Source organism: Rattus norvegicus, chromosome 20, assembly GCF_036323735.1.
Source record: "Rattus norvegicus strain BN/NHsdMcwi chromosome 20, GRCr8, whole genome shotgun sequence".
NCBI classification, from domain to species: Eukaryota; Metazoa; Chordata; class Mammalia; order Rodentia; family Muridae; genus Rattus; species Rattus norvegicus.
In genome coordinates, this window is record NC_086038.1 from 28,397,268 (window position 1) to 28,405,863 (window position 8,596).

Sequence of the window (8,596 nt, forward strand, 5' to 3'; positions counted from 1 at the left end):
GTGACCCCCCTACCCAGACCCCTGCCCTTCCGGCTCAACATGGGCTGAGTGTGAGGCCTTTAGAAAGACTAAGTAAGGCACAGTGTGGAGAAGAGAGGAGTTTGAAGCAGGCAGGAGGTCTCTTAGGGTTCCTGGTTCGATCTCGGATTTTGGCACCCATGTTAGGGTTTCGAATCTCGGCCTGTTCCCAGACAGAACACATCCAGATACCATGGTTCCACGAGGAGAGGTTTAATGAGAGAAGAGTAGAAGAGCGGAAAGGCGGCCGGCCATGGGCAGGTGGTGGGGACGGGGAAAGGGGCAAAAGCAGCGAAGAACAAAGAGAAGTAAGAGAAGGTATGAGAGGGCGAGCAGCCCCTTTTATACTGTCAGGCACAGCTGGCTGTTGCCAGGCAACTGTGGGGCGGAGCATTCCTGGCTGTTCCCAGGTAACTGTGGGGATGGAGCTTAGAATATCAACAATGTGGAGGATGCCTTGGGCTTTGGCAGGCTCCGCCCCGCTGAGGCTGGCAGAGATGGACTCCCTCCCCTACCACAGCTCCTCGCTGTACCTCTCCCCCTCCCAACCACCCCCACGGACACACAGACCTCCTCCTTCTCAGCGGCTTAAGTCTTTTTCCCTCCTAGGAAAACCCATTCATTCCCTCTAGGTGGGCCTCCCTTTCCCTTGTCAGGACAGAGACCTGCTGTAGACTCCCCGTGCTTGAGGCACACTCTGGTAGCCAAGGAAGTTCCGCTTAAGACCATCTGAACAGGAGAGGAGGAAAGGATTGGGACCCTGTCGGGTAGGCCATCTGACTCAGGGGATCTGGATTCAAATCCTGTCTGTGTGGCCTGAGACATGTTTCGTCTCTCTCCCTGCCTCCATCTGGCCATCCACAGCAGCACGGGAAGTGTGCAGGTCACATATACTGACTTTCCAAATGCTCCTTTGAGCAGCTCTTTCCAGAAAAATTCGTGATGAAGCTGAAACCTTGGCAGAAGATATATACTCCTGAAGATATCATGGCTCATTGATACCTCCGGGACCTTTGAAAGGAGCCTGCCTCTCCCTGTGATGGGGACAGAGTAAGGGGTGCTATGTGAGCTACATAGCAATGGCTGTGTAGCTCAGGCTGGCCTTGAACTTATGATCTTCCTGACTCAGCTTTCCTGAGCACTGGGATTCCAGGACACACACACACACTCTCTCTCTCTCTCTCTCTCTCTCTCTCTCTCTCTCTCTGTCTCTCTGTCTCTCTGTCTCTGTCTATCTGTCTCTCTCTCTCTCTCTCTCTCTCTCACACACACACACACACACACACACACACACACTTCTGCCTTCTGAATAGGCCCTGCTGTCTCCACCCTACACGTGGCACAGAGGCCTGAGACATAAACTGTTACCAGACTTGGATCACAGCTGAGGGGCAGCTCCTTGTGCATTACAAGATCCAGGAAGGGGTCAGTCATGTCCAAGTGTCTGGGAGACACTAATCTCTGACTCTGCATTTGTCCCACGGGCATCAATGTCTGAGGACTGTGGGAATGGCCCCACTGATTGGGAGGCTGCCTTCTTTCTGTCCTATCCTGCCTCCCTCCTTCACAGTCCTGAGTCCTCAGGAACCCTGCTAGGAAGCACAGAGGACAAAGACCCATTTCCCCTTTCCTTCAGACTACATCTCAGCCTGGGAAGCCAGGTCTCATCCCGATAGATATCGGAGACCGGCAGAACTAAGCGGTCACGGGCATACTTCCGGTCACAGAGCTAGGGGTAGCAGCCTGGACTGAGTCCTAGCATCATAGTCCTTGCCGGGGAAGTCTGTTGGGAATAGGGATTGTGGCGTCTTCTGGGAACCATCCCTGTTTGCAAGCACTAGGTTCTATGGAAAAACCCAAACCTTGCATCAGTCGGCTCTGGTAAGAGCCTCTTTCAGCTGCTCTGGCTTTCCCCACCCGTTATCTGACTCATCTCCCAACAGTCCCAGGAGACCAGAGAGAGCAGGCTTCCTGTCCCTGTTGCATGAATGCAGAGACGGCAGGAAGGGGCTTCCAGCAATGAACCAGGGGCCAGAGCTGGCAGCCGCCCTGGCGGGCAGGTCACAGGTACAGCCACGGGTGCTGGAGGATGATCCTAGGCTGCCAGTCTTCAATGAGCTTCAGTGAACGGTCTTCAGGTCTCTGCCTCCCAGAGATCTGTATGAAAGGAAGAAGGAAGGAAGGAAGGAAGGAAGGAAGGAAGGAAGGAAGGAAGGAAGGAAAGAAGGAAGGAAGGAAGGAGACAGGCAGGCAGTTAGTTCTGGATTTACAGATGTCGTTTCTAATGCAGAAAATGTCAGATCCCAAAGAAACTCAGACAAGTGTCACTTAGAACCCGTGGCTCCTCCCACACTTCTCGCCCCGCCCCCTACCCGAACCCCCTCCAGCTCAGGACGGAGCTTGGCTTCCCTTCCCCCCAGCTTCGTGTTCGCATTGAACAGACTTGGGCCACACACTCTTTTGGTCCTCTCTTGGCCTCTTTTTCCTCGGCTCCTCTCTTGGTTTCCTTGGCCTCTCTCCTCTTCTTTCTTGCTCTCTCCCCTCAAGGCCCGGTTCAGTCTGGATCCTTCCAGATGCCTCTTCCTGTGCAATTCCTCATTCATTTCTACAGTAAGACTGTTCTCCCTTGCCCATCCCTAGGAGCGAGTGTGGCCTTGTTTGGGTTCAGAAAACCTAAGTACAAATCCAAAGAGGGAAAATGGGAAGGCCAGCCTTGCCATTTTCACGGATGCTATCCCGTTACGAATTGGGGGACTAATGGAGCTTAACGTTTTAGCCACTCTTTTTTTAAAATTTGATTTATGTATGTGTATTTTGTCTGTGCACAACGTACATACCTGGTGTCCGCAGAGGCTAAACGAAGGTGTCAGATCCCCTGGACCTAGAATTACATACCCTAATGAGTAATCGTATGGGTGCTGGGAATTGAACTGGGGTCCTCTGGAAGATCATCCAGTGATCTTAGCTGCTGAGCAATCTCTCTATCATGGTCTTATTTAAATCCCTACAACAACCCAAAAATACTCCCATCATCCCTACTCAGCAGATTTAGTTGTCTGAGGCCCAGAGAGGTTAACCAATTTATGTAAGGACACACAGCATAGTCCTTGTTCCAACAGGCCTGAGACACCACGGAAGTCAAGAAGGGGCTTAGAACAAACAAGTGCCCTAGCGCGTGCACGCCCACGTGTGGCTGCCCAGGTGTGTCTGAGGGTTGGGACGGAGTCCGGGTGTGTCAGTGCTTGCGGGGGTGGAGGGACAGGAGCGGAACAGAACAACTGTTGCCTGGGGAATGTCAGAAGCGCTGAACTGCAAGGAGGGGGAAGGGGCTTCAGGCATGTGTGCTTATGTACCCCGCAACCCCACCCCATGTGCTCAAGGTCCTGGGTATTCCCCCAGCTGACCCTGGAAACGCAGGGTTGAGGAGGGCCAACCACTGCACCTACCCCCATCCCTGCACCCAGTCCTATCCTCACACCCCCGCCCAGAAGCCCGCAGACTGGCCGGTCAGCACGTTTGCCTGGGATTGCCCCATCGTCTCCTAAGCCTTCCTCACGTTGCACACAGCTTGGGGCGTGGCCGCCGTTGTTGTCCCGGGACCTGGGTCCCCCATCCTCCTTCTCAGCCTGAGTCCCAGGCGGCCCATTAACCAGGCGGCCAGCGCCTTCTCCCAGACGCCTCTGAGGGCTGCTGCCCTTTGCTCCGCCGAGCAGACAAATGAGGGAAGTGGAGTAAGCCGGCGGCCAGGCAGGAAACAACCGCCCTTTGTGTTCTTCAGCAACTGGGGGGAGAAGGGGGCGGTGCAAAGGGACCTGGCTCCTGCGGGGATCTCTAAAGTTGGAGATGGGGCACCTCACGACTGTCTGCACCCTCCTGTCACGTCTTGCTGCCTCTCAGGGCCAGGCATGTGGGGAGGGGAAGCGAGTTGAGAAGCTTCACAAATTCTTGTTCGAATGGGTGTTCTCAGACTTCTCCAGAGGGGAGCAGGTGGCTAGGTTTAGGGCTCAAAGTCTGACATTTGATTTGGGACCTTTGCTGTGGGTTTGCTGTTTCACTTGGGCAAATCTCTTGATCTCTCTGGGTGGCATTTTGTAAGCTCACAGTAGGACAGCTCAGAGGCACGGGGCAAGCTTTGTGGTTCCATTTGGGGCATTTGGACACCCCCGCCCCCAATGCTGGGGACTGAATCCAGGACTTCATACAGGCTCGGCTCTAATCTATGCCCTCAGCCTAGGGCTATGATTTAAAACCGTGCGACAGGAATATGTCCTGGTCACCAATAGAATCCAGTCCAAAGTCTTGGCTGGGTGTTGACCCCCTCCCTTCCAGCCTCTCCATGGCCCACACTCCTGCGGTACTAAGTCTGACACTTCCTTATGCGTGCTGGAATGCTGCCTTTCCCTTTGCACAGAATGTTTTTCTGTGCCTCAAGCAATTGGCTCCTCATAGAGATGGCCTTTTTAATGTCACCATGGCAGAGAAAGACTTTGCACAAAACTGATTCCTGCAGGGGTCCTAGTTCCTGCTCGAAGTATTCTGCTCTTTTCCTCCAGAACCTCTGTCTCTGCACAGGAAAGTCAGGAAAGGAGACACCAAGTGTTTTTCTTCCCTCCCCCAGGTGTCTGGGATATAGTAAGAGCTCACTGAACTCCTTGGAAAGAAGGGATATGTTACTGACTGATGCAAATCAGTCCCAGCTGGCCACCAGCATGGACTGTCATAAATGACAACTCTATGTGGCTGGCACGCACTGCAAATAAGCTGCCAAGCAAGCAATCAGGGGGTATTGAATGTATCTCTAAAAACAAAAACAAAAAACAAAAAACACTTTCTCTGTATTTGTGTGTACATATGTGTGTGTTCATGTATGCATACGGGGAGGAGCGCATTCTTGTGTGTGTGTGTTTGTGTCTCTGTGTGTGTGTCTGTCTCTCTCTGTGTGTCTGTGTCTCTGTGTATGTTTGTCTCTGTGCATGTGTGCATGTGTGTATGTGTATGTCTGTATGTGTGTCTGTCTATGTGTATGTATGTGTGTGTGTGTTTCTCTGTGTATGTCTGTGTATCTCTGTGTGTGTCTGTCTCTGTGTGTATCTATGTGTAAGTGTGTGTGTCTATGTATGTGTGTGTCTGTCTATGTGTGTGTCTATGTGTAATTGTGTGTGTCTTTGTTGGTCTATGTATGTGTGTCTATGTGTAAGTGTGTGTATGTCTGTCTGTCTGTCTTTCTATGTCTGTCTATGTGTGTGTGTGTGTATGTGTAATTGTGTGTGTCTCTTTGTTGGTCTATGTGTGCGTGTCTGTGTGTGTGTCTATGTCTGTGTGTCTGTGTGTGTCACAGCCAGAGGTTGACAGTGTCCTCATTTACTCCTCACCTTCTTTCTTGACAGGAGGTCTCTCACTAGGACCTGAGGCACAGCAATTAGTCTGGCTTGGCTAGCCAGGGAGTTCCTGGGACCCAGCTGTCCCTACCTCTCCAGCGGGTTACGGACACACTGCACCTGGCTTTTCCTGAGTTCTTCCATTCAGCTCTGGTCCTTACACACATTTTACCAACTGAACACCTTCCCAACTCTGTGCTTTTCCTTTTCCTGACAAGGTCTCATGTAGCCCAGGCTGTCCTAGAATTTATTACATAGTCAGAGCTAGGTAGCTGCATAGCAGAGCCTCTCCTGCTTCTCTTGTCTCTGCCTCCCAAGTGCTAGGATTGCACAGATGTGTGCCACCATGTCTAGCTTGCATGGATCTTAAACATAAGTCAAAGGGCTTGTTATGGAAACAAGTCAAAGGCCCTAGCTCAGGGGTCAGAGTGTCCACCTTCTTGTGACAGACAATGAATAGTAAAAGTAGACTCTAGGTAACGTGATTTAAAATAAGACTACACGTTAACCTAACCACTCCACTCCAGTAGAACATTTACCCACCATGCCCCAGATGGTGATGCCAACCCTAGTACCAAAAGAAGAAAGCCTGGTATAGCTGGGCAAGGCTATAATCTTAGCACCTCAGAGGTGAGGCTGGAAAATCACCATGAGTTCAAGACCAGTGTGGATGAACTACAGATAAAACAAGGGAATAGAGATAAGACAGTGTCATAAATGACTGACTGTCCTCCAAACCAAGCAACCACCATCTTGGGGCATTCTGCTACACCACCTTGTAAAAGATTATCCCAGCCGGCTTGCCAAAGGTCTACACAGTCGACAGAGAAGAATGGACAGGATCAATGGACCCTCACTTGAGTCTCCGTGCTGTCCACCCCTTTTGTTTGCAATTCTGTCTTCATTGTACTTACTTTGGGGAGGAATTAGAGGAAGACTTGGGATGGGGTGGGCATAGGAATCCCTCAGGTGCTATGGGTAAGGCTTTCTGGGTGTGGCCTTATGGGAGAAGCACCCCCTCACCTGCGCTGGGTAAGGAAGCCAAATAAACTCAAAGTGAGTTTAGTGGATTTATGTCTCGGTTTGTCTTGGGATCTTAGGGGGAGGGGTAGATGTTGCCTGTCTCCCTCTGGGAAGGAATTTCAGCAACAAACAGCAAACCTGGTGGTTCCAAGAGGACAGTGGAGATGTGTTCAGGAAACTTCCCTTAAGGACTGTCCCATCGTGAGTCTCCTCTGACTCAGGAGCTGCTTCTGCGCATAGTGACTGTGATACCATACCCAGTGCGGACAAACGCACATGGCTAACAATGAAGTGTCAGGCTGACACCCACCTGGCAGCCATCGTCACCTGTGGTGAGAGACCTGACCTCCTGGGTGGCAGAACCTGGCCTGTACAAGGGTGGGTCCAGCCAGCTCACACCTGGGCTCATACAACATGGCAGGTGCTACCAGCTTGCACATTAACCCGTTGTCTGCCCCACATGGCTCCCATGAGACCTGGAACAACTGGCTTAGACCAACTCGGCCAGGAAAGAAAGGCTGCCAGGGCTCCAGGTCAGCTGTCTGGGCTTCTGTCCCCTTGGGTGCAATGCTTGCTGCTGGTCCAGAGGCAGGGGAGTGCAAACCTTTGGGCTGTTGCCGTTTGGTTAGCATTGAGCATTGGTAGAGTGCTCAGTGAGTGTGCACAAAGCCCTGGGTCTGATCCCTAGCACTGAATGAACTGGGAGTGGTGGGGCGTGCCCTGATCCTAACACTTGGGGGTCAGATGGAGAAGGACCAGAAGTTCAAAGGCATCCCTGGCTACACAGTTCAGAAGCCAGCTAGGGTGACTTGACACTCTGTTTCAAAACAAACAGGGAGCAAAGTTAGCAGACACGGCAAGCAGCAAGCGTCATTGTTCGTTCTTATTGCTCGGCCTACTGTGCACAGCCTCTCACCTCACCCTGGTCTCTCTCTCTCTCTCTGGGAAGGCATGGGTTGCTCTCTGTTCTAAAGTCATGCAGTTGAGTTATCAGTGGTTTCATGTGACCCTACCCCTCTGTGCCTAAAGGAGACTGCATAGGAAGAGATTAGAGTCCTCTGTCACACGGTGTCTGTCATCTGTATGTTCTGGCTACTATCCCCTTGGCTGAGATAATAAACCCTCTTCCTGCAGCTCTGATGGAGCCTTAAGGTTAGTTGTCTTGAAGAAAACAGGGCGGGGATACGGCCGGACCTTGACCCTAGAGATTCTGGGGAATTAGCATAATGGTGTCTAGATGTTGTGGGGCCCCCACACAGTACTGTGGGGTTTTACAGTACTGAGTTCTCTGGCTCCCTCTAACCCAGCTAGATCAACTTCTAGACAGTCTTTCCCAACATACTCCCCTGGCAGCTGTCACCAGCAGAGGCACTGGGCAAAATGTCAACAGTGCTGTAAAAAACGTTGGGACTTTATCTGACCCCTGGCTTCCATCCCAACCAGAAATACACTGGCTGAAACTTGCTGGCGACCCGGAGCAAGCCCGGGGCTGGGGGCGGGAAGCAGTCTGGGTCACTGGCTGCAGATATTTCTCCCCTCTTACTAGTTAATGCTCTTGTTTCGTGTTAGGATCTGGTTTTTAAAAACTAAGACTTCAGGCTGAGCCCCGGCCTTGCAGAGGAGGGAGGAAAAGAGCGCCGCTGCACCTCTTGCCCCTACTCCTGCCGCCCCTTAACTCATATTAGTGCACCCCCGCGCATTCCTCCTGCCCTTTCCTGGACTTGTTGTTTTCTGCAGATGAAACAGTCTTGGGGCAGTAGTTGCAGTCTGGGACTCCCCAGAAACGGTCCATGACGATGGCAGCAGACAGCCACACCAGGGTGGGGTAGGACCAGCTTTGAAGAGGGCGGTTCTCAGTCGAGAGCAATGCTCCCTCCCTTACCCACTACCACCTCACCACCACCTCCCCATGTCCCCCGCCACTCTCCCCCCACTCCCTACCCCCTAAGCCCCCACCCCACCCCCTCACCCCCCCCCCCCCGCTTCTGCTGGTAGCTGCAGGGAGGTAGGTCTCAGGCAAGTCTAGGAGGTCCTAAGCTAGTCTTAACAAGTTTCCCTGCACAGTAGTCTAGGAAAAAAAAAAAAAAAAAGACATTGTCACAAGAGAAGCCCCAGAAGCACCCCACCCCAAGACAGGAAAAAATAAAAGCCTTGTCCTGGGATTTAACTCAGAAAAA

General features: G+C 52.1%; 1 long non-coding RNA gene across 4 annotated transcripts; it reads right to left on the reverse strand.

The window, feature by feature from the left end:
• Nucleotides 1-215: 215 nt before the first annotated feature.
• LOC120098848 (uncharacterized) lies at nt 216-8,332 on the reverse strand. Of its 4 annotated transcripts, XR_005497491.2 has the most exons (4): nt 3,575-8,309; nt 2,856-2,899; nt 2,475-2,691; nt 216-2,175 (listed from the first exon to the last, which is right to left on the reverse strand). It is a non-coding gene; the product is annotated as an uncharacterized LOC120098848 (long non-coding RNA). The 4 variants fall into 4 exon arrangements; XR_010061108.1 differs by having other exon boundaries at nt 2,475-2,601; nt 2,856-8,316; XR_005497492.2 differs by lacking the exon at nt 2,856-2,899 and having other exon boundaries at nt 3,575-8,310.
• Nucleotides 8,333-8,596: the final 264 nt, after the last annotated feature.